Here is a 27,803-nt window from a genome sequence, read left to right on the forward strand (position 1 = left end):
ACATACTGCAAAACTGAAAACAGTATTTTATTGTACATTTTTACCATGAAGAACTACGGTATTTTAACGTTACTTTCATTATTACTGTATAGTATTTTACAGTTATTAAATGTTATTTTATTATATTTAATAGTGCTACTTTATAATGGGTAAAAATTTTTCAAAAATTGCACAAGTGTTATTTTAACTGTTCAAGACGTACAAGAAAAATAAAGAAACTGAAACTTTAACTTCACAATAAAGGTTTATTGTGTAAACCATGCTAAAACAGTTGCAGTAATTCAATATAACAGAGCAACAGAACACTAATAAACAATTGATCATTAAAACCAGTCAACAATTAATGCATCAAAAATTATTACAATTTTAAAAACAGGTGAAAATACTGCTACAAGACAGGAAATGATGAAGGCCAAATGATGTGGAAAGGGACAGTGAAAAAGGGCAGCAGCATGATGATGATCCTGCAAAAATGACAAGCAAAATCAATCACTGAAGTAAAAACTAATCATCCCTCAAACCATTTAATTCATTCAGAAACGAAACACTGCACTGCAGTTTATATATATATATATATATATATATATATATATATATATATATATATATATATATATATATAAATATATATATATATATATATATATATAAAACAGTTTTTTAATTGTATTTGTTGGTGAAATACAGTTTGTTGTCAATTCACAATTACACTAACGTTAATGGGGAAAAGATCAGCGGGCATTGTTCTTGAAGATCGCTAGTCAGGTGTCCACACAGGTGTGTAAAAAATAAAGTCTCATCTTAACTTAATGTCCGACTCTGTATAGCTCGAATATCTGATTCTATGATCACACAACTAGTGCTTCCACGGATTTAAGAGGGGTGAACACAGTTCATTCTCACTTTAAGAGGCTACATATTTAAAATAAAATAAATAAAATAATGTAATTTAACGTGACTAATGTTAATTAAATACTTTTAGGCTTTTAACACGTATAAATCCACTTCTAACTTACAGACAAGATTGCGTTAGAGAACATGAAAGCTGTGGGTGATTTTTTTTTAAATAATGCTAATGATAAGTTACTGATATTTGGTTTGCATAAAACAAAGTAATCACTAAGCGTTCATTTTTGGCAAAATCTGCAGAGAGGCTCAGCGACACGAGGAAATGTGTTAAAGTTGAGTAGAGAACTAAAGAGCAGTCTAGCCTACTTCATGAAATATTTGTGGTAATATTCTGCTGTCAATTCGTATTACGGTATTTCAATATGCAGCAGTGATAGCATGTAAGCGAGACAAATAAACATTTTATCGAGTCATTTCATACAATTTATTTATTGATTTATTTTTTATACGAACACATCTCCAGTGACATTTCCTCAAACTAAATCATCATAACGTTACTGTGCACAGCATCAGTAAAATGTTGAGAATAATTTAAATACTTAATTTTTTAAAACAGTCACTGCTGATTACAAACTAACATTAAATCTAAGCTTACAGAAATCCTGTATGCATGACAATATAAAGATGTATTACTCACTGATGTCGAAGCACTTCCAGGTCATCAGAGATGTAGACAGGACAGAATATGTGCTATCAAATGAGCTCTTGTGCAGCCTTTGTTAGACATCCAGGTAGTATGTTCACCCACACTGTAAGAAACAAAAACAGAAACAATTTATTAAAATGTGAGGGATAGTAAACATGTTTGGTCTACAGAGAGAAGAAAATGTTTACTTTAAGCATTGATCCTAATGAAACTATTTCTCAACTACATTTAACCTTATCACGGAAACAGCATTTTTGAGCTTTTAGACCAGGGGTGCTCAACCTTGTTTGCTTTAAATTAGAATTAAAACAATAAATCTCTATGTCAAATAAAATACTTCAGATCTAAATAAAGCAGGTGTTTTTACCTAAAGGTTCCTTCCCTCCAGTCAGTTTGGCTGCAAATCTCTCCTCATCTGTGCTTTATTCGGTTCTTGTCTTAAGAGTAACTGGTGTCACATTCCAGGTCCATCACAATTTGGGCTAGAAGGACAATATGACAAAAGACAAGACACATATAAATAAAAGTCTCAGAATAAAATATTTAAAGGAATAGTTTACTATTTTGCCACTATTTACTCCACGTGTTTTAAACTAGTTTGAATTTCTGTTAAACACTAAAGCAGATATTTTGAAGAATGTTAGTAACCAGTAACTATTGAAATCCATATTTGAACCAAATTTCTTTAAAAAATACGAGTTTGTGTACAACGGAACAAAATAAATATATAACTATTTTGAAACAAGTGGAGGATGCCAAAGATGCTATTATTTTCATTTTTGGGTGAACTGTCCCTTCAATTCAAGTGTCAAGCAACAGTCATAAAAACTGATGTGTCGCTTGAGGAAAACTAAACCAAGTACCTTCTGTGAACAAGCAGAATCATTATGCCATTGTATTCAGTGATTCTCTTTTACATTTTCCCAATATAAAACGATAGCTTCAACATGCAATCCATGTTAAAACAAAAATGAATAGCATAAAATAACATATTGAACTAAACTTACAGTTTCCAGTTCCATACGCCCAGTAAAATTGCTAATAAACAAAGACTGGTGTTTTAACACCAGATTTTTTTTTATCTTAGGAACTGCTGGAAGAAGAAAAAGAGGTTTTACATGAAACTCCTCACAACAAATCTGTGAACAACTTGACATTTCAAAATCTAATCAAAATGAGGAAGACATCAACATTACCTTGAATAATCAAGTGAGGAGTGATTGGTAGCATCAGTTTTTTTAACATCAATTACTGTAGCTGAAAAACAGATAAATACAATAAGAGTAAAATAAGACTTAACATTAATTAATCTAAATCCATGGTACAACGATACCAATCTGTATGGGGTTAAAATACATTTGTACACAAATCATTCACTGACCCCATCAATTTCTCTTAGAATAGGATATATATATATATATATATATATATATATATATATATATATATATATATATATATATATATATATATATATATATATATATAGTGATAATGACTTTGGCTTATATCTGTGTACTCAGAACGTACACTCACCTCAGGTACACCTGAACAGCAAAATTTAAATGTACAATTAATGACACACTATAAATCAAGCTCATTAACATTATTGAGAAATAGACAATAAATATGTATTTTGTTAATATTAACCTTAGCTTAAAATAATTCAACTGCATTTAATTTTCAGCTCCATTTAATAAAACAGTTAAGACTCATTTCATTATGAGTTTAGTTTAACTTAAATAACTAACTTACAGTTGAAAAATGTTACCATAATGATAGCTTAGTCAAAATGATTATGTGAAGACCAGAGCTTACCTTAACGGTAACGTAAACGTTTAACTTTTCATGGTGACTTCGCCTTCATTTCAGTGTTGTGCTGAAATAGAGAATTAATTAATGCAGTTAAGTTACAATAAGTTAAAGTTATGTTTTTTCAGGTATCTTAACGTATGGTCAAAAACTTACTCAAGATAAACTCACTGTATCTAATACCTCGCAAACACTACAATGACCGCCTGGCGTCTGTTATTTCTTGTTTAAAATACCATTTGTTAACAGATAGCGTGACATAAGAACATACAACTAATGTCACTTGGTTAATTCTTTTAAATTACACACACAACACACAGAAATACATACAAAACAATCCTTTAACGGACAGAATTTGACTTTAAAACACTTACCGAGGATGAATTCGCTGGATGAAAGACGACAGGTGAATTTCAAATTAGGAGAGCCGTTGCACTGCATGTCGAGTTGTGTCCGTTCGGTTCTATGAATCGGCTCCTTAGTGAACAGAAAAGAATCGAATCCGCCTAAAATTGATTCTTTTTTGTATATGATTCATTACTATTTCGTTATACTGCTTGGCCACACGCATTTATACACTAATTATACACTAATTGCATATTGCTGAATGTGCTTGTGAACAAGTGTGATCAAATAGTTCCCGAGCAAACGGTTTAATTCGGTTCAATACGAGTCGCTCGAGTGCTGAACCGAACCAGTGCAAACGTGATATTGATTACAATATAGTAACATTGTTTTTTATTCACTTTACCAGCGAGATTATTACATATATCTGACCTTGACAATAAGAAATAAAGTTCGTTTGAAGTGTTTTGAGAATTAATATTTTTCTTGTTTTTCTCCCAGAATTCATTTCACATCAACAAGCAAATGGTAATGGCGGATGAGAAAGCCCAGCTAATATTATAAATATTGCGTTTAATATGTCACGAAATGAAATTTTAACAGTGTTTCATGCGAGAATTTAGTTCTTACAAACTCAAATCTGTGGTTTATTTATAGATATCATTTGTAAATTTTAAGCGTGCTTTGCCGATAGCGGAGATTCTGACCTCCAGGGTGTCCATCATCACTCATGTGTCCGGCGAAACGAGGTTATAATCGGCTAGACATGTGAGACTTGCCCCGGTCTTAGATGGCTCTATAATGAATGTGTTATGAAATTTAGTTTTAACCGTTTTTCATGCGGGAATGTAGTTGTTTTAAACTCAAGTCTGTGGTTTATTTATAGAGATGGTGCGTATTTTAAAATATTGTTTTGAAAATGCGGAGATCTGTGACCTCCATGGTGATGACTGGTGCCCTAACCTCATGAATCCGTCTAAAGCAGGCTGGTCATTTTGACATTTAAGCTGACTTTGGTTTCATGAATGAATTACTTTTGTTCCAGTTTACGTTTTGGTTAAGCACAAAGTTATGTTGATTAAAATGATTTAATATTTTCATGTTAACCTTATAAAATTAAGGTGCAGTACACCCAAAAATGGAAAACCAGGGGACAGTTTTATGCACTGAACAGTCTGAAGAAACTGGTTAGTTTATTTTTCTTCACAAAATACTTTGTCAAAAAATAAAATAAACATAATAATATAAAGTGTGTGTAGAGTTTTTCATGGTCATTTGCAGTACTGTATTTAGATGCACAGTAACTGATTTTTTCCCAAAATTCATTGTAAAATCTGCAGTAGCATACTGTTAATCATGTTCACAGTATGGAAATGTTGAGAATACATTATCATGCTGTAAAAAAAGCAATATATACAGTAACACACTGTGCACAGCTTATACAGTAAACAACTGTTGAGAAATGCAGTATAATACCGTGAAAACAACAGAAATCGTTTACAGTGTTACTATCAGATTTTTTTACAGACAATCACATACAAAAACTGCAAACTAAGCTTACAAACCTCAAATTTCTCTGAAAACTTCAGTTGGCAAACAAACAACATGGCTCATTCAAATCCTCAACTGTATTCAAATGTAGAACCAGACAAGCATTAGCGGACACATGTCTAGAATTTAACAAAACAAGTCTGCATTTGGACTGGCAATATCAACAGCAGTCAAATTCACTTGAAATAAAATCACAGCTATTTTGTTGCACTTAAATTAAAATATTAGCATAAAAGATTGTACGATTTAGTATTCATTCTGCAAACAAATCTAAAGAGATTCCTTAAGAGACCAGTAAACTAAAAACTAAATCACAGTAATTAAACAAGGTTGTTCATTCTGCTGTGGCGACCCCAGATGAAAAAAAAGACTAGGCGAAAAGAAAATGAATGAATGAATGAATGAGTAACAAACAATTTGCAAAGTTGACATTTATACTCAATGCACAATAAACAGTCAACGTATACAGCTAGATTCTTAATAGGCAGCATCCTAACTGAACTGGAACATAGTAGGTGAACGATTTGGAACGCTCTCTTCATTGGGCAGCAGCTCTGCGTTTCATGTAAAATGGTGCTCTGCATGCAAAGTGCTGCAGACACTCAATTCACAATTGAATTCCATGCAGTTCATCATTAGCATCATGTAGCTATGCTAACTTTCATAAACTAAGCATAAAACTAAGACCGTAAAATCTGTCCTTGTACACAAATACATGGTACAAAGAGTGCATTTTAATGTAATTGACTTTACTGATTATTCTTTGTATTGAATAACTGTGGTCTTGGAAGCCTTTTTTACTGCGCTTCTGGTAGTATATTACGTGTTTAGATAGCCAGCAAATCCACTTATACATGCATTTACAATTTCATAAATATATAACATCCTTCATATCAGCACTTCTATATTCAGCTCATTATGATTGTAAACAGTTTTAGACTAGAAAGTGCATATTCTTCCATCTCATGGTACTAAAAGCACTTCAAGTAGTACAGAATCACTGAAATATCTTAAGCTATAGTGAAGTAGATGTCTATCTATCATTAATAAGGGCCATCTGTTAGCCAGAGACTCCAGAGATGTTATGGATTTGCGGACATTTTCAGCCAACAAGCCATAAACAGCATCTAAAAACAGGGCGGTGGGATAAATCTAGTTTCAAATTACGCTGTGGCTAAACATTTGCAGCCTCCTCTCGCTGCAGAGAGGAGCCATTTGTGCTCCCAGTCCTGAAGGAAGCTCAAATATCACATAAATAAAGCATTACTCTTCTTTATATTTTTGGAACGGAAGGTGGAAAATGGTTCAGACCAGATGATAAGTTGCTCAAAGAATCTGGAAAATATCAACGGTGGTGTATTTGTGGTCTTCACACTAGACATTTTGTCTCTCAACACCTTCTGGAAACTACTCCGAATTTATTTGAAGCATCTGTGATTGTTGTCGTCTTTTGTTATGACACTTTCCCCATGTATAAATTGGCTTATCAAATCAGATAAACCAATTCTGCCCAATTAAGCAAATAAACCTTAGAGCCAGTAACACTACAGGCTAGGCATGGATGGTATGACAACCGGTTTCAAGATTTACTGCAGTTTGGAAAAGTCAAGGTTTTAAAACGGCAAAAATTTTCTATTATACCATTTCTAAGGTATATGTAAGGCACAGGTGTTAAACTCAGTTCCAAAAGGGCCGCAGCTCTGCACAGTTTAGTTCCAACCCTAATTAAAAACACCTGATCAAACTAATTGAGTCCTTCAGGCTTGTTTGAAACCTACAGGTGAGTGTGTTGGAGCAGGGTTGGAACTAAACCGTGCAGGGCCTCGGCCCTCCAGGAATTGAGTTTGACACCCTTGACGTCAGGGTTTTGTGTTTTTTTAAATGTGCTGTTTTTTGTTAGATAATATAAAAAGAACTTGTTTTAGAACAGTAAAATACAATACCGTGGAACCATGATATTTTTATTTAAGGTTATCATACCGTCAGAAACTTATACAGGCCCATGCCTACAGGCTAGAGCTGCAATGCAACAAGACAGACATTTGGGGAAATTATACTGCCATTTCTATATTTCATAGAGTAATTACTTGCCTGCAAAAAATTCACAAAAAAACTTCTACTGAATAAAAGCTCATACACACACATACACACAAAAAAGATAATCAAGCAGCTTCCTGTTAAGCAGTAAATGTGAAAGAAATTTAAACCCACTGCCAATTCTGCACACAGAAATTTTTCACTCTAGAAATGAAAGATTATTGTAAGGTAAATGGTGGATTTAATACTAAAAGCACCTTAATTCTGCTAAATCTCAAAGGAGGATGAAGCGTTTATATAATATTTTGTGCAATCATTATTAATGAATATAATAATGAACACAAGTGAGAATCATGTTAAGAAAAAAATCACCAGCTGAATCTAGAGATGCTCTCATCGATCGGCATCTGCTGGTTATCATATTTAATGACCCAATAGGTACTCGCTAATTTGGCCGATCTCATGATCGGATTACAAGTAGTTGTGTATGAAGTTGTATTAGTTTTAAATTGGGGATGCAGCGATTACCTGCTTTCACTATCAACCTGGTTTAATTTGGTCGAGATTATTTAATGGTAAAGGCTTCTCAACAACACATTTCTGTAAATATTGGGAGCGTGTGGGGCATGAGCGGCGCAACTTTCCAGGTGCACCAGTTGAAAGAATGCTGCAAGTGCACCTTGAGTCACGCGACAAAAACTGGAACAATCAGGTTTATACTTTGTATAGAATAAGCATTTCTACTCCAAAGACATATAAATACAAACTTACCAAACAATTTTGTAATATAGTTGACTAAAAGTTCAAAAGATTTAGTAGCCTTTAACTACATTTGTTCTCTTTTAAAGTGAAATACTTAGCTATATGTAGCTTTACATAAGACAAACACAATAGTTTTAATTTATTCTTATTTTTATCTATTTATTAATTGTTCTGTCTTTTATTTTTCAGTATGAAATTACTTGTTTAAATTTGTGCTGTATTGGATACTGCGCAGCAAAAAAAATATTACTTTTAAATAAGGAGTTTTCATGTGATTTTCTAAACTAGAAGTGTTTTGAAATTAATGAACGCATAATAATCGTGATAACTGTGAGTGTGAAACCGTCATCATTATTCCTCAGACTATAATCGTATAACCAAAATCCATAATCGATGCATCCTTATTTGAAATTAACAAAATATTTAAATGACCATGCATGTATTTAGCCCTTTTCACATATAAAAACTAAAAGAACTGTTTTTGACAATATTGCAAGTTCACTAAAACCTGGCTAGAAATATTGCATAAATAAAACATAAAAATATATATTTTTAACATGAATATTTAATAATATAACTTCTTGTAAAATACTTATTAAACAGTAATTTACAGGATTTACAGGTGTGCATTTTAACTTCTTATGCATCAAATATGCACTGCTAACTTTTTCTTTATTGACACATGTTGAATTATTCATTCCATCAGTTTTTCGAAATTGCCATGTTAGTCATTTTCTTACCAATTTTTGTATTTTTTTTTTATCTATTATTTTCTGTAAAGCTGCTTCTGACCATGTCATGGTCACACCTAAATGGCTATGAGAGACCTGTTTAAGGGATTATATGCAGCATCCTTAATTTATTCTCTTAGGTAAGGAGAGATCTCCACTTAAGTTTTATACTTAGATGGAAGTCGCGTTTTATGCATTATAAAGCTTAAAGCATCAGAACTCCGTATCGGCTGCAAAAATCCTGATCAGAGCATCCCTAGCTGAATCACTATTACAAGCTGCATGATAAGCATGCCATGGTATGTCCACATAATTGACACTGAATGCCAAGGCCAACCTAACAAAGCTTAATAATCCTGTAACACACAACCTCAATCCCTCACTTCCTCCAGCAGATTCCTTGCTCAATATTTCAAAAACAAACACATTCTAGGCATCAAGTGGAAAACAGCAAGAAATCTGGCAGCAGTGGACCGAGGGGTCTGTAGTGGTGTGTTTGGCCTGAGGGTTTGGCTACTGTTGAACTCCAACCTGGGGTTTAGTGTGGGGGGTCTGGAGTGAGGCCCGGTGTTTTGAGTGAGACCTTAAAGAGCTGAGGCCACAGCCAAAACCACTTCAGACAGCTGCTTATAACGAGAGGATTACTAACTGGCAGACAGAAAGGCACACACTAATTGCATAAACTTCCATACAGCCACACACACAAAAGACCTAAAGCGCACACACACTGACAGCATGTCTAAAGACTCAGATCATGAAAAGAACCAGCGGACCACAGACATGGATGAGGAGAATAATGCACCACATGAAATGTTGCTAAGAATTGAGGGACAGTATTGCGAACGGAATGCAAAGCCGGCCGGCAGAACTTTAGTTGTGCAGAACTAAAGGCCCATTCATTCCAAGAGCCAACAACTACTATATTAGCAAGTTGGCAACCACGCCAATAGATGATAGATTTGGTTTTAATCGATGCATGTTGAATTTTTTGGTCTATAAATTTAAATTCCTTTACACCTTAAAAAGTTACCATTTTTACAAGGCTATTCTGCCACAAAAATATCAGTAAATGGCACTTTTCTGTATTTTGTGATTCATGTTTTTTTTCACTTATTAATGGTTTGGAATTGCATTTCAGGAGAGAGCTGGGCAGATAACAATATTATATTGAATCGTGATAAAATTTGTCAATAACAATGATTTTTGTGCTGTTGATCTAGGAGCCAAATATACAACAATGGGAATCTAAAAGTATGTCGATATTAGACATGCACCAAATTTTCGGCCGTCGAAAATCATCGGCTATCAAAAACAGGTTATGCTTTGGCTGTGCAATTTAAGGAAAATATATAATTGCAATTTTTTTTTGACAGATACTGCGATTTCGGTTTGATTTGCCATTTCATTTTAGTTAAGCTTCAGCTCAAATCACACTCCTCATATAGTCGCCTGTGGTGCCTTTTCAAGTGCTGGTTGTTGAATTTTCTTGTGCTGGAAACAATTCTGATAATAATTCATCTAATAATGCTTTTGAAGCAGCAAACACAATCATCCCACTCGTCTGCGCTTTCCTGTTTGTTTGTTTTTTTATTGTGTGCATTCAGCATAGTTTTGTTGCACTATTAGCCGATCGAAAGTGTGCTCACTCAATTGGCTGATAAGACTGTCGCTCACAGATGACAGTCATGCATTTGGTTTGGGTGGGGGAAATTAAATAATATAAATTGCAGCCTCCTGCGATTTGCGAACCGCAACATTTTAAATCACAATTGCAATTGGTTTTAGATTAATTGCACAGCCCTAGGTTATGCTATTTAATGGAATCTTCCATTTTTGTGGGAAACTCTTTTAAATCTGGAAGCATTACCAACTAATATTGCCCATTGCATTTTTTCCATATCGCCCAGCTCTGTTACAGGATCTTTCCTCCAAAAGCTTTTGATGCTCAAAAGTTTGAAAAGTGACTTCTTTTTTTGACATTTTTGATATATTGTCTGTGCTTGTTTTGTAAATTACAGTACAAAAACCTGATAATAAACTGCCAGTACCTTCTGTTATTTAACAGACACAATTCTCTCTATATTATTTCCTAATGTCTTGTCTCAAGCTACTACAATACCAATAAGTCACTTTGTTACAGTTTTTCTCAAATGCTAAAACACATTTCACAAATGATTCACAAATCATTCATCCCCAATGTCTAAACAAAACATCCTTTTCTAAAGCTACATAAACACAACCACACCTTCTCACTTCAAAACTCAAACTTTCACACCAAAAGAGCAGCTCGAAGCTTTCAAAAATGTAAACACTATACACATCCTAATAGACTATAGCAAAACAATTGAAAACACAATGCTCAATTTGTGAGGTTCTTTGTTTCATAACTGCCAATGTATTTTTATAAACTTTACAGTAACTGATCTTCTTAGATCTCTGCAGAGGATTAGGCATTTAGATTTGCGAGTTTCATATGAAGAGTACAAATCTATAGAAAACACTGCATGCACTACTGTAACACAACTCAATGCAAAAACAGAATCTATTGCACACAACAGTACTCTTAAAAACATGATCAGGGTGTAAAGTGTTTTTTATTTACTTTATTCACACACCACACACACACACACCACAATCACTATGCACCATCATGTTGCTGAGCTGCATCGGACCACATCACCTCATCCACTATATTGTCTCTGCCAGGCACCGTGGGAAAAATGCCCGGAATGGCGTATCCATCCTTGGAAGGCCTTCACTGGGATGTCATCACAAGCCAGCTCCATTGCCCTTAGGAGGTTCTCTGTAGTGTATGTTTGTCTGTCATAAACCTTCCGTCTCCACAATGATAAGAACTCTTTTATAGGGTTTAGGAAAGGGAGTAGGGTGGCAGACAGACATTTAAAAAGTGGTTACTGTTGGTGGTGAACCACTCTCTGGTTTGGTTTGTTCTGTAGATGCGGACACTGTCCCAAATTATCACATAAATGTTATGTGCGGGCCCAGGATGGTGTTGTTGGCGGTCCAGGAGGATGTCTCTTAGCTCCTCTAGGAAGCTGAGGAGACGTTGAGTGTTGGAAGATCCAAGATCCAGCATGCTGGTGGACAAGCCCCTCCGAACGCATAGCCGCACAAAGAGTAATATTGACATGGTCAATGGCTGTTACTCGCATCTCGTCCGTAATGATGGTGCTAGGTTGTCTTGCTCACTCTAAACTTGCTTTTATACATGTGGTCACAGCATTAGCAACAAGTGTCTTCAATTTTGTGGCACTGTGTGTAATGAATGATACCAGGTGTGTTCATTGTGTTCAAATATTGCTGACTGTGGCAAGCAATTTGCATGACATGAGCTTTCATTTGAGAATATGAACAGAGTTCTTTTGCAACTTGTGTTTTAGCAGGGAAAAATGTTTTTAGATTTATGAGAACGGAGGATTGTGCTTTGTGAATTGAGTCTTCATGTGAAATGATATTGGAAAATGGTGTCTAGATTTAGTAAATGAGCCATATTGCACGAGTAGCAGTGCGATATGGCTATATAACGGCACTGGTGGGAGGCATGCGTTGGCACGAGGATGCAGACCGAGTGCCTAAGTGTCCCCACCAGTGCCGATATACAGCCATATGTATGTGGGCTGAGTAATACACAAAGGGTTAAGAGGCTGTACCGATGCTGATATTACTTAAATATATCACAGCTATCAGCCAATCAGATTCGAGAACCAGACAGAACTGTTGTATAAATGTGTTTAGACAACTGGTCATTTAGTTTAGAGGATTGGCTTTTGTATTTTAGCATTTGAGAAAAACTGTAATCTGCAGTGTCTAATTTTCAACATCAAAAATCGACTGAACAGAGTCAAAACTCCCATAATGCAATTGAAAACCATACATAAACACTTGAGAATCAAAAATATGGAAACTGTTAATTAACAGATATTTTTACACTGTAGAAGCTGTATAAACAGCGCGAAACTTAAGATGTCAACTTTATAGAGCTTAAAGGAATAGATCACCCAAAAATGAAAATTTACCATTTAAAAATCACACAAAAAAATTATTCAGGGCCTTTTTTTTCCACTGAAAATTAAATAAGATATTCTGATAAGAGCTGAAAACCTGCAATCATTGACTTTCATAGTACAGTGGTCCCTTGCTGTAATGCGGTTCACTTATCGCGGCCTCGAAGTTTCCCGGATTTTCTTCATGCAATTTGACATACTGTTCTTCAGGACATTGCGTTTTGCATCCTGATAAGTTCATTGTTTTTTGCATCTTGACTGGCTATAGATTATTGTCGATCAATTTCCTTTATGCAGTGTCTTCTGCACAGTACAGATTGCATTATTTTTCTATGAAGTTTGAACTTTGAGAGTGTTTAAACAAGAGAGAAAAGTGTGAAAATGTTATGGCGGTCTAAGAAAAGTGTATAAAGCGTGTAGTGAGGGGTTTTACAGCCTTAAAACATCTAATTGTAAAAAAAATAAAGCGGACTATTGTGGGTTATTTTTTAGAAAGTAACTTGCGTGAATAACGAGGACTCACTGTATTTGTTTTTCTTTCAATAGAAGTCAATTGTTACAGGATTGTAGAAGTCTTCAAAATATAATTTGTGTTCAACAGAAAGTCATCGCAATTTGAAACGAGTAAATAGTGAGTAAATGGCAGGATTTTCATATTTGGCCGAACTCTCACTTTAAACACTTTTTATTTTATTTCCATTTACTGTTGGTGGCATCTTTGCCTCAATCTCCTATTAACTTTTAACCCTGTACCTCACATGTTTCACTTCAGGGTGTCACAAGCCTGTAGAGTTTAGTTACAAACATTCTCCCACACACATACCTACAGTATGTCATCTGTGGCCTTGCGTTGCATTCTGAATTTGAGCTGTTATGACCATGTAATATAGCCCATAACACAATCTCACATGTTTACTTACATGTGTGGTTTCAATAACCAGAGGCATTTACACCCAGTTTAATCTGGAATGAGACTAGATGATCTGAAGTGGTCTGAGCCATCTGATTGATACAAGCCTTGAATGCGTTTTGGAGGGAATTACACCCGTCCTTCACAGATAGCTTTCCATTTAGAAAAAGAAAAAAACTCAATGTAATATTAAACATAACTGTTGTCATTAAATCTATAGAGTCTGAGCAGTTACATTCAGAATGCTGAGAAGAAAGAAGATAGTAAAGAAGTTTCTTTAGGTTTAAATTCTTTGTTTATGGGGAGAACTATCTCTTTTGGTCCTATTTAGGTCTTGTCAAAAACACAAACGTCAGTTTACATAGTAACACAGTGGGTTATTTTAGTCTTGTTCCCCTTCTTCATCAGGGTATGACTAAATTATTGAAAGCAGTACTGAGCAGGGAGGAGGTTGGTTAGGATGCATGAAGCAGTCCATTGGAAAACTCTCATGAATAAAACAAACTGGAATACAACCACACGCAACATCTTCACAAGCGTACTAACAGACTCTTCACAAGCTTCAACTTCCAGGTGAATGAAGTACTGAACTTGAGTAGACTAATGTATTATAAGAGGCTTCAACTGCTTTCCTTTTCAGGAGCTTATGGGTTATGAGCTGGATCAGCCTCTTTCATGTCTCAAAAAGTACCTTCTTTACAACCACCCCAGACTCAGCTTTCACAGGAAGTGCTGAAGAGGCAGAGACATGACTGGTCTGCAGAACATATATCAAGTTAAGTTCAAGCAATGACCTCATAAGAGATGATTCTGTATGTACACTAAGGTCATACATCGATGACTGTTGGCGATCTGAAATGACTGTTAAACAACAATGGCTGCACAGCAATTTCTGTCCTGTAAGTATTAATGTACAATGAGTAACACAGACATGAGCTGGCCAGATGGGAAATACACAGCAGATCTGTGGAATAATGCAAGTGTCAGCAGAACTGAAGCACTGATTCAGATGCTGTATCGTCTAAAAGCAGCAGCAGCACTCTTTGAAATGAACACCAGAGCTTTGACACACTGCAAGATATAATGATGACAAATGTATTACTGCTTACAGCACTGTGCTGGGTATGACCTTCACACCACATTCTTTAAAAAAGCTGAAAAGCTCACTTCACTACCAGTTAATGATGGGGAACCAAGGTCAACGCACTGCTTACAGTTAAAACTTCCTTTACTAAAACACAAATCTAGAGAATGAGACTAGAAAACTCTAGGCACAGGAATTATGTGTCTTAAAGTGCGCTCTTAGAAGCTGTCAGCGCACGATTTAGTCAGGCGGACTCAGAACCTATGAAATGCATCGCGACTGAGCTTGATCCACGATATAAAGATCATTACTTGGATATGGTGAAAAAGCTGCGCACACGAGAAATGATCCAGGCCGAGTTGGACTTGGGAAAGCCGATAAGTGTTGGAGACGGTCAGGTGGTGCACAGCGCAGGAGATGAAAACAGCGCCGAGAGTAAACGGGCTCGTACTACAGATGAGCCGCGCACCGACAGCGAGAGACTGTTTAGTGCTGCATCTCATGTCATCGATGAGAAGAGGAACCGACTTTCATGTGAGACAGCAGAGAAACTACTTTTCATAAAGAAGAACCTGCCACTTTTTCTGAAGAAGTAGGCTAAGTAGGCTTACTGTATGTCTAGGACAGTTATTCATTTGTTGTCATCCACATTTTTTGCACTATTTAATGCACGTTTGTTGTTGTAGACATACAGTTACATTCTTTCAGCAGCTATTCAAGAAGTGGGGCTTCAAAGATGGCCAAATAAAAATATTTTTTTATTTCACTAATTTATTTATTTTAAGTTATATTGTGCTTTGTTTGTATATTATCTGCTGGAATGTTAAAAAATGTTCAGTGTTAAATAAATATTTTTGAAATAGTATTTTTGTTATTTGATTTATTTCTCTGAAAAGCAACACAAAATAGTAAAAAGCTAATTTTTACTATTTAATTATTGTAATGGTGAAAAAATAGGCAAACTAAAAGGAAAAAAAAAATGCAAAACACCGCGTTCGGTATTCGGCCTTCGGCCTTCGGCCAAGCAATTCATTATTATTCGGCTTCGGCTTCGGCCAAGATTTTCATTTCGGTGCATCCCTAATAATATTATGTATTATAAACAAATAATTTTATTATTTTCCTAAACCCTATTATTTTTCCTAAACCCTATTATTATTCTGTAAGCCATAAAAAGTTAATCTGAACTTACCTGATGAATAGCGATGTATGCGATTAAACGATTCACTATTTACCATGCTTCAACTCGTCAGGGTTAATTAATTGTAAAGGCATCTTAACACCGTGTTTCTGCACGGAACAAAACTGCTGCACCTAAACAAAGTTACACCAACTGGGCGCTGGTTTAAGGTTCCAAGCTTGTACACCAAGGCTAACACCCATGCACACTGGAGTAACTGAGGCTAATAACTAAGGGCCGCTCACACGCCGTGTCTTTTGTGTGCAGTCATTCGTCATTTCTTTATTGCGTGCAACTTAGGAGTGACATGCACGAGGTGCAACAGGCTCACACTTTCCAGGCGCATCTAGTTGAAAGAATGGTGTGAGAGCACAGCGAGTCACATGACAAGACCGGACCGTTCAGCTTCATACTTTGTATGGAATATACACATTTCTACTTCAAAGAGAGAAAAATACAAATGAAAACACCGAACAAGTTCATAATATAGTCAAAAATGCTTTTAAGTAAGATGTTCAGCAGCCTTTAACTACATTTGTTCTCTTTAAAAAGGAAATACTTGGCTAATATGATGCTTAAATTTACATTAGACAAATGTTATTTTATTTATTTTTATTCATTGTTCTGTTATTTATTTTCATTTTAAATTTATTGTTTAAATGCCAAAAAGGTTTTTACTTATTTTAGGTCCAAAGAGAAATGGACTATTGTTTGTTTTTTATTATTATTTTGTGCTGTATTATTTAGTCACTGAGCAAATACCACTTAAATACAAGGAGTTTTTATGTGATTTTTCTAAACTAGTAGTGTTTTGAAATTAATGAATGCCTAATATTCGTGATAACTGTGAAACCATGATAATTCCTCAGAATATGATAGTACAACCAAAATCTATAATTGTTGCATCCCAACTAATGATTAATAAACAGGTAAAAGACCATCAAATCAAATCTACAAAAACATATTTTACGTACTTAAAGATAATAAAGATACGTAAGATACGTTACGTACTTAAAGATAAAGAAAGGTACTTAAAGATACGTACTTAAAACTAAAATGTCACAACAGTGGTGACATACTGTACGTTTCATCATTCAGTGTAACTGTTAAAAATATAACATGATAGATAAGTGATCTTTTTTAAATTATAAATGATAAACCTCATTTATTATATAAAACCACTTTCTGACAATTGGGGAGAAAATAGTGGTTTAGAGTCCCAATGAAGCTTTCTTAATGTGACAGTTCCTAGAGAAACTCTAATTGAGCAAACAGTGTGCGTGGCTTGTTTTTTTTACTGTGGGCTAATTAGATGTAGTAAAGTAGGCATTTCATTCAGAAAGATCGGGAGAAGGGTTTAGAAGAGGTATTACAACCTAACAGACTCCTTCTGCTCACCATTTCTGTTTGTTGTCAAAACTGACAGTTGAACCAGCGTGGTTAAGTTAGGCAAAAAAAAAATAATAATAAATAACGTAATCTGAGAATAAAACTAAAAATAAACAGGAAGTTCATATTCAGATTTCAATTAAAAATTAAGAGGGCAAACATAATCATATGGTTAGTTTTGATTTCTTGAGGAGTTTAAAGGACAGCGGCAAAGCATAAGGACTTAAACTGACATTTGATTAGTAGGCTACACTTTATTGTTCTATAAGACCGGACATTAGTTTTGGCATACTAATTATTATGACATTTAATGCTATTTTTAATGGGGGATAGTCATCATTTTGTGCTCAGAATTTTTTTTTTACTTTTTATAAAGAGGAAAAAAGTAAAAATGTAAAACAATTTTTTATGCTTGAAAACACATTTGTGTTTGAACCATATTCTTTTAAAACATCATCTGTGATATTCATAATTGAAGATCTGCTGCAGCTCAAAAATTCTCACATCACAATACAAGACCTCTCTTTCTTGAGATTTGACCTCAGCACTACAGAAACAACAGCTTAGGAATGCCAGTAACGTTGAGCCACACACTGGGCCAGCAAACACCCAGACATCAGACACCTGTTCACCAATGCCAGTTTAGATGACCCCCTACACACACACGTGCACACGAGCGCACACACACACACACACAGACACACACAGACACACACAGACACACACAGACACACACAGACACACACAGACACACACAGACACACACAAACACACACAGTCGTTAAGTTACCAGACTAATGAACCTTGCTACTACCAAGATTTCTGCCAACAGTATTCACTGCACCAACATGCGATCTCTGCTTCTCATCTTTTATTTTGCACTGACTTGGTTAGCTGATAATCTTACAATCTGACAATGTTTGCTCTACATCTAAAGTAGAGGAATCACATGTTACATCAAACTCTGCTTAAGGATATCCCATATTCAAGAAGAATTTTAATGAAACAGGACCAGCTCTCTGGCATACACTAAATACTACAGTCTTTATTACAGACATTAAGAACAGCGAAGATAAAGTGTAGGTATAACTGACCACTACACCTCTGATAAAAAGGGGACTAGTGTCATTAATAAAACCCCCAACAAGGCAGTTTCAATATAAAATCTGTATGTTTCTCTACGTGAATAAACAGTGAGGTTTCATTTATTAAAATGTAAAAGGAGTGAAGCTACAGGTGCTTTCAGCATCTCATGTTTGACTTTGAGGTCATTTTCAGAGCTGGTCTGAAATTGATTTCAAGAATGTAAGAATGCATTGTAATGTTAGAATCATTATATCAACTCATGTAACGCATATAAACTTGCAGTGTCGTATTCAGAAATATTGTGCCAGAAATGCATTAGTACTATAAAGCAGAAGGTACTTCTTAAAGTAAAATCCAATTTGGGTTGAAATAACACAGCATGTTTTAAAGTGCGTATAACAATGTTTTAACTGAATTACTACACAATTATTTTCCCATGTTTCAAGAGGGATAAAATGGAATCAGAGAAAAATAAAACCCTTCTTTTTTATGTATTCCACTCACAATACATGGGTTTTAAATTGAATTTAAAGAGGTTTTATGATTTTAGTGGATTGCATGCTTTATGATTACTAAAATCAGGGTTCCCACTTTAAGTAAAATGTCCATTTCTTTGACTTTTCCATTATTTTACCAACTAATTTCCCCAATAAAGCTCAATTTGCATGACATATCCACCTTATTTTTATATAAGAGTGGCACGGCCATGATAACTTCAATTTGTCAAGAGTTCATTCATTTTTAGCAAAACAAAACAACTCTTTATACTGCCGGATGTTGTAAACTGTCATTTTCTTATCATGTAGTTTTCATGATTTCCGGTTGACAATCTTGAGTGGAATAAAATGGCTCAGAAAAAATAAACAAACCATAAAAACAGGCAAAAACGTCAATGGAAAGTACAATTTAGAACGTCATGCAAAAATCCACGACATTTTATGACTTGGAAGAACATTTTCCAGAAAGTCCATGAGCTGTGGAAACCATCTAGAATGTATTTTGACCATCAAATGCAATACAAACATGTTTGTAAAGTTCGGCATATAACATAACTCTGAGCAGTAACATTTACTGTATGCATAATAAAGCCTGAAGAGACAAATACATTTACCCTTTCGCATCTGGTCTCAAACCACCTCCTGATGCCTGTTGTGCTGCATCTTCTAGGGCATTTAGCATGCCAATAAATGCCATCTAATTAGAAAAAAAGCATCAAGCTACAAGTGTAAACCCTCCCAAAGTGAATGATTATATTAAAAGCCATGTGATCACAGTTTGACAATTATGGTTAAACCAGATAACGTGTCTACAAGATTGTCATTTCAGGCTCCAAAGCAGGTGCACAATCTGCACATCACCTCAGCTTAACCCACTGATTATATCTTTCCCAAATACTCCAACCGGTTATGTTCAGCCTTTCATATTTCACTAATCCTGTCGATCCTCCAAAAGAAAACAGTCCCTGCTGTCAGTACACATTAGACCTGGAATTCAAAGGGATGCAGGGAATTCTCTGCATTCTAGTCTCACCACACGGTTATGCCAAATGACCTCTGAGAACTGTAGTTAAAGTCACACATTTTCCTTTCTCTCTTGTGTTTAATTACTTGAGCTCTAAAAGGTTACAGCCATCAAATGAGCGAACGATCAGGACATGGATCGTAACGTCGGCCTGTCAACTGACACTGCGAGACGAGGAGCGAGAGTGACTGCGTGTAAAGAGGTCAAGAAGAGTGGAGTCAGAGAGAGTGCAGACAGGGCACTTCTGAGCTGCGATATCTGACACAGCAGATAGCCAGTCTCAAACAAACCACTGTCTCCAGCGTTTCCCACAGGGCAGCAGGGCTGAGAAAACTCTCAGTACCCATTTGGACAAAGGTTAGAATGCGTTTGCAGTCCTTTCGTGCTTTGAATTCTTTATCATTTCACTACGATACAACTGGTTGGGGCGTAGAATGAAATATTACACTGCTATTTCTGCTTTTATAATGGGCTGTTGTTAAGAATATCCCAGAGGGCTAAACGGACCAAAGGCTCAAGGCGAAGTTATGAAAACACACCTAGAAAATGCAAAGCAAATGTATTTTGATTTCTCTGTTGGAATTGTAAATCATCTAACTGATGTCATCCTTTAATATTATTTGTTTTTTAAGTGTCTTTAATGGTATGGAAAGGGGCTGGGCGATTTGGCTAAAAATCTAAATCTCGATTAATTTTAACTAGATTACGATTAATGAACGATTTTTTTTTTTTGCCCATCATAGTTCACTGAAAGGTGTTATACAGTAATAAATATGCTCACATACAACAAGAGATTTCTGATTAAAGGTTGCATTACGTGATTTTAAAATAATTAAAAACACACACTATCTATGACTATTTATTGAACATCAACGTTGAACAGCTGAAACACACACACATACACACACACACACACACACACACACACACACACACACACACACATACACATACACACACATACACATACACACACACACACATACACACACACACACACACACACACACACACACACACATACACACATACACATACACACACACACACACATACACACACACACACACACTTCTTAAAATGAACAGTCACTTTTTTTCTTATGAAAACGTGAAAATAAATAACTTGTACTTTTGGTAACAAAAATAATTATTTTTAATGTTTTTGAAAGTTATGGTAGGGAAACTAATCAAAAAAAGTAGATCAATTATAGGTTCTGAATGTCGAATTCAATTACTTTTCGATTAATGGCCCTACCCTAGTACAGAAATTATAATAATACACACAAAAATAGGGCACAATGTACTGTATGCATGAATAATACAGAATTCTCTAAATGGATTTTTATAGATATTTTATTGGCATCTTTAATTTTACACTAAATTGTGTTTTAAGGTCAGAGAAACATAAAATTACCAGAAAGTTTGTTGTGTACATATTATTATTATTATTATTATTATTAATAATAATAATATTAATATTATCATCGTCAACAACAACTTGTGTTTAGGGCATCTCGGTGGTACAGTGGGTAACACAATCGCCTCACAGCAAAAAGGTTGCTGGTTCAAGCCCTGGCTGGGTCAGTTGGCATTTCTGTGTGGAGTTTGCATGTTCTCCCAGTGCTCGTGTGGGTTTCCTACGGGTGCTCCGATTTCCCCCACAGTCCAAAGACATGTGCTATAAGGGAATTGAATAAACTAAATTGGTCATAATGTATAAGTGTGTATGTAAGAGTGTATGGGCACTTCCTAGCAATGGCGTAGCAACCGGGGGGCGGGGATACATCCCCCTCACTTTTAGAGACAGACCACTTAGAAACAGGTGACTAATAATTATATGAATGTAAACTTTTGGATCTCCTACAGCTGTCCCCCCACTTTAAAAAAAAAAAAAATCACTTACGCCCCTGTTTCCCAGTGTTGGGTTGCGGCTGGAAAGGCATTCGCTAAGTAAAACATATGCTGGATAAGGTGGCAGTTAATACTGCTGTGGCAACCCATGATTAATAAAAGGAGTAAGCCAAAATGATAATGAATGAATGAATGAATAAATGAATGAATGAATGAATGAATGAATGAATGAATGAATGAATGAATGAATGAATGAACTTGTGTTTATGTGAATGAATAAATGAAAATAGCTTATAATAATTAAAGGCTTTTTGCAAGGTAATTTATAACAATTTATTACACAAAAAATAAAAAGTGATTAAATATGATTCAAATAATGAATTCATAACAAAAGCACAAAAACTGCAGAATTTCTGGCAAATACTGTGATGAACAGGACATTGCTTTGCCATGTCACGTCAACTAAAAAGCAACAGCCCAAGTTAAATAACCTCTCAAAAGTTTAATCTGACAAATATAACTTTAACTTTAGTATTATTAGATCTGAAATAGCGTTTTAAGTCAAACCAGTCGAGCATTCACGATGAGTAATAATTAGTGTGCCTGTTGCTCAGGGAGAACCCAGCCGGTGATGTCAGTGTCAAGCTCCGCGTCAACACTTTCTGCTGAAATAACGCAGATCCCCTCAATGCTTCCAGGATAGTGGGACTTGGAGTAATTTGATTTTGTTCGTCTAGTTTAGCTGAGCAGTCGGGTGCATTTGACAAAGAGACCTCGCGCTGTCAAGTGCACCCGTTGCCTCGAGCAAAACAGGACACACAAAAACAACGAAATAAGTCAATAGTCGAGCTTTGAAAAAAACTTAGTTTGACACTCCCCTCAAAGTCTACACCTGTACGACTGGTGGTCATGTTTATGTATAAACAACGCCGTAAACATTTAGCTCGTGGCCCCTGAAAATAAATAAGTTGCTATTACTCACTCGGGCTGTGTGTATTGTGTTTAGGAAGTCCAGTCAAGACGTCTTGAGCTTCTTGTATAGTCACTCCCTTTAAAAAAGTTGCCTCGACTTTGCTTTCAAAAGCCAAAAATAACGAATGTAAAGTAATAAATCCCAGACTTTGAATTGGTGTTCGCGTTTAAAGTGTTTTTCTTTCCAGACAAAACGCCTTGTACAATCTGCGTTCAACGAGGCAGGCGGGCGGAAGTAATCTTATTGTTGATTGGACAGTTAACAGAAATAGGGCGGGACTGAAGTGTAATCCTGAAATCCGATTGGCGATTACATAATCAATCATATGCCACACCTGCCCTTATTCTATACAAAATTATGCTTTATTATAAGAGCTCTACATGGAGAGTGTACATACGTTAATAACTCATAACGACACCTTTCAGTGTTGTTTTGGATGCCTCATTTGCTAAGACTCATTTCCTGGAATGAGAGTTCAGACGACAATACACCTGTCTTTCCTGTTCCAGAGCACGACTGTCAGTTTGTGTATTTATTATTCTATAATTTTTTAATATTAAACCCTATCTATGTATCTCTTATAACTTGAAATGATCCGTCTCGACACGCTAGTCCTTCCTTGCTTCAGTCAGTGGTTTTCTTCAGTGAGGAAATCGTGAACGCAGACTGGTTTGACAAGTTTCAAGACAATGCTTCATAAGGTTTAAACCGAGGTTTAGTTTCAACACATAACAAAATGTTTAGTTGTCAATAGTCCACTACAAAGAGCTACTGAAATTGTATCTTCAGTTGTAAGTTTTATAAAGAAAAAAGGAAAGAAAGGCAATTGTTTGCTACCTAAAGGCTGGGATTCAGAATAGCTCATCTGTCATGCGTACACTTAATACATAAGCAATGCCGATTTAGCCCTTGAGTAGTAATGAAAACATGCAACACCTTTATATCATGACTACCACTACTACATCACCCCCTCGTGGTTGAGATTTGAAATCGAAAACTCTTGCATGGGGATATTGAGAACTACATGTACACAGCTTTATGACTGTGAGGTTTTGGTCAGTGATATATTTTCCTTCATAACACAATCCAGGTCTGATCATGAGTTGAAATCAAATAGGAAAAATAATCATAATACAACTTTTTCTTAGATTGTTTTTTTTTTTTTTGTAATTTTTTTTGTAATTTTTAAGATAAAAACGCTAAAGTAAAATTTGTTAATAAGTTAAATATATTCCTGTTCTGAATACAGTGATTTCATTTGGGACATTTCAACTTTATAATATAACTTTATAGTAACTTTATGGTAAAATACAGATTAATGTGTCATTTTGGATCATTAAAATAGCAAAAGACCATAAGAACATTTTACAATGAAAAAAGTAAACTGATATTTCTGTTTGGCCACTTCACATCTAATGTTTATTTCTTGTTTCTTAATCTTTTTTTATCTTCTTATTCATCAACATGATTTTGGAAACATTGTGTTTATAAATGAGAGTTTAATGTATTTGGTGTAATTTTATAATGGCAGTGTTTTGTATTTGTTTTCTTGACATTATGCAACATCTATAAACTGATCTCAGTTTGTAGAATGAACTACTTGTGATAAATGCATTGTATAAATATTTTTTACCACCTGTGAAATCATAATGTTTTCTGTATATTAAAGACACAAAACAGAGTATATTAAAAGTGAGGTTATGCTAATCTGTTAGCAGAAAAGGGCTGATGAATGTTTCCAAAAGTGTCCACAGTGTGTGACAAATGTCAGTTTTTAGATTCCACCCTGTCTCATTCCTATGTTATGTGTCCCAAATTACAAAGTTTCTGGAACAAAATACTTAAAGTTTTTTCAGTTACATTAAACATTCTGATTGAACCAGATGAACCAGATAATTATATTTGGAGTTTCCGAAGAATTTTTGAGACTTACACAGGTACAACAACAGTATGTTTCATATGGGTTGATCTTTGCCAACTCTTGCCAGTTCCAACTTGCCAGTTTCAACTCTTAAATTATGGCTGAGAGAGTTACCCGGTACATGACATCTGGAAAAAAATAGATATACCCTAATAGACAGGTATAAGAGCCATTCGTTCATTGTTTTATTTATGTTAAATGAATAATAATGTGAAAAGCAAAACTTATTGAAAAGCAAAAATAATAACTAAATAATTAAATTTTTAATATAGAGTATATGCTGATGTCACTTCCAGGAAGGAAGAAGTTGTGTCATGAAGGTGGAAGCAAGACCATTTTTTTACCGTGTAATATAGTTCAGTTAAGTTTTTAATAAACATTTTCAAAACAACATCACTGGATTGTCTTACTTAGGTTCAAACCCTAATAATTCGAAGGACGAAACAAGACAAGAGACAGATTGATGGCACATACAACAGGGTTTTGTTATTTGAAAAAGAGTTGGTCCCCTTTTATTTTCTTTTTGAAAACTTGTGATTAATATATTTACTATGCCTTTAGTACCTATGTTTATTGTTGAACTAGTGGGTGGTTGGTTGGGGGAAAGCATGTTTATTTTTTTTTTATTTTTTGTTTAATTATTATTTTTTTGACTGTTGTTTGTTATTGATTTATTGTTATTTTATTTTATTTTTAATTTAAAAAAATGTATTTTCAAGGGAATGTCTGCAAAAATTTCTAATAATAAAAAATTTAAACCAGAAAAGGGCTGATGAATTACACACTGGCATCAATAGATTCATCAAGACCCTTTTAAATCCAAATTGAAAAAATATACTTTAGTTTATTAAAATGCTCTTCGTACTAAGAATAATAAATTATCTTCTGGTTTAATGCATCACTGGAAAACACACTTCTTAAACTTTAAAGTTAAAGCTATTAAATTATTCAGAAAATCTGTTTTATTTTGTACATTTCTTAACAGTGTAACATGGAAAATGTGTAAACTTATTCTAGAAGCACATGTGCTCAGGAGCTGATAAAGGACTCGAACAATCAGTGTGCTGATGCACCTGCTTTCATTGTTAGAAAACAGTGTATCCAACAATGATGCTAAAAGAGAATTTTTGCTGTTTAGATATTTGGAATAAACTATGAGCAAATAGTTGAAAAACTTCATGACAATAACTTTTTATGGGGAGAGTACTATAGACACAACATAATGTCATGGAGCTTAATTTTTAGACATTCAGAGAAACAGTATGGATTTGACTGTAATAACACTCTTTTATACAATTTTAATGTGACCTATGACAGTCTTAGAAACCATTAATAACTGATAAACTTTGCAACACATGCACAGATTAACTTTGCAACACATGCACAGATTAACTTTGCAACACAAGCACAGCTGTTGAACCAAACTAAATCATTTGAACCCAATAATGCATGCTTGTACTGCTTCATTAAATTTGTTTCATATCGTAACTGATTAACTTTGCAACATTAAAGGGACAGTTCACCCAAAAAATGATAATCCACTCACTGTTTACTCACCCTGTAGCTGAAAACATATAACCACTGACTTCCATGGTAGGAAAAACAAATACAGCAGTCAATGGTGACAGGTTTTTAGTTTTCTTCACAATATCTTATTTTGTGTTCAACAGAAGAAAGAAACTCTTGGGTGAGTAAATGATTATCAACATTTCCGCCTTGGGTATACTGTCGCTTTAACACCATTACTGAAATTAACCGAAGCAACTTTTAATGGAACTGCCACTAACAGGTTACTTCTCACTTTAAATTTAAGCTATTAAGTTTAAGATGTAGTTTGTATCACTTTTATATTCCTGTTTATGTCAGTGATGCTGCATGGTTTAAAACAATCTGTATAAGTTTGTTTCAGTAGAATTCAAATGTATGAAGTGCACTTTATGTAATCAATATACAAATATCAAGGTAGTAAATATGCTATTTCACTATTTTCACTGTTTATTATTTATACTGAATTTTCCCACTTTTTAGTTTTTACGTGTACTGTAAGGCAAGGCAAGTTTATTTATATAGCACACTTCATACACCATGGTAATTCAAAGTTCTTTATTCAAAGAAAGAAAGAAAGAAAGAAAGAAAGAAAGAAAGAAAGAAAGAAAGAAAGAAAGAAAGAAAGAAAGAAAGAAAGAAAGAAAGAAAGAAAGAAAGAAAGAAGGAAAATACAAGTAAAGAAAAAAACTAAAAATAAAATGATAATTAAAATGATTAAAATGTTAAACAGCTTTTAAAAGAAAAAAAAAGAAAAAAAAAGACATATTAGTGTGATCTGTCAGACATAGCACAGTGATCATTCAGTAAAGGCACAGCTAAACAGATGTGTTTTAAGTCTTGATTTGATTGTACCTGTTGTTGGAGCACATCTGATCATTTCTGGAAGCTGATTCCAGCAGTGGGGGTGTAGCTGAAAGCAGATTAACCCTGCTCTGAATGAACTCTTGAAATGTTTAATTTACTGTATAAATCTCAGAGTGCTCACACTGTAAAAAACTATATGACAAAAGGTGGTAACAAATGTTTTTTTTTTTTTTATTCATCCATTCATTCATTCTTTTCAGCATATGTTTCACGCAGCAGATGCCCTTCCAGCTGCAACCCATCACTGGGAAACATCCATACACTCTCATTCACACACATACACTATGGACTATTTAGCTTACCCAATTCACATATAGCGCATGTCTTTGGACTTGTGGGGGAAACCAGAGCACCTGGACGAAACCCATGTGAACACAAGGTAAACATGCAAACTCCACAAAGAAATGCCAACTGACTCAGCCAAGATTCAAACCAGCGACCTTTTTACTGTGAGGCGATCCACTGCGCCACTGTCCCATCAAAATGTTTTTTTTATTGTTGTTTTATTATTTTTTTTTTTTGTTATACAAAGTTTATCTTAATATTTTAAGTCAGTTTGACTGATGTAAGTTGAGATGACTAGAAAAGCTATTTGATTCATCCAAAACAAATGGCAGCAAGATTTTTTTAAAGTACAATGTGTTTTTGTTTGGACT

At 34.8% G+C, this 27,803-nt stretch overlaps 1 protein-coding gene and 1 long non-coding RNA gene across 13 annotated transcripts in view; one reads left to right on the forward strand and one right to left on the reverse strand.

Moving 5' to 3' along the window:
* Positions 1 to 23,047, reverse strand: part of mpp7a (MAGUK p55 scaffold protein 7a) — a 192,619-nt gene extending 169,572 nt beyond the window's left edge. For all 12 annotated transcript variants that reach the window (XR_015503259.2, XR_015503264.2, XR_015503265.2 and 9 more), the window contains exon 1: positions 22,824 to 23,047. The gene's annotated coding sequence lies outside the window, so the exon portion shown is untranslated. The remainder of the gene's footprint in view (positions 1 to 22,823) is intronic.
* LOC147841391 (uncharacterized) lies at positions 3,057 to 5,218 on the forward strand. Its single transcript, XR_015504143.1, has 3 exons — positions 3,057 to 4,519; positions 4,565 to 4,643; positions 4,863 to 5,218. It is a non-coding gene; the product is annotated as an uncharacterized LOC147841391 (long non-coding RNA).
* Positions 23,048 to 27,803: the final 4,756 nt, after the last annotated feature.

This window comes from Danio rerio, chromosome 12 (genome assembly GCF_052040795.2).
Source record: "Danio rerio strain M-AB ecotype USA chromosome 12, GRCz13ab, whole genome shotgun sequence".
NCBI lineage: Eukaryota > Metazoa > Chordata > Actinopteri > Cypriniformes > Danionidae > Danio > Danio rerio.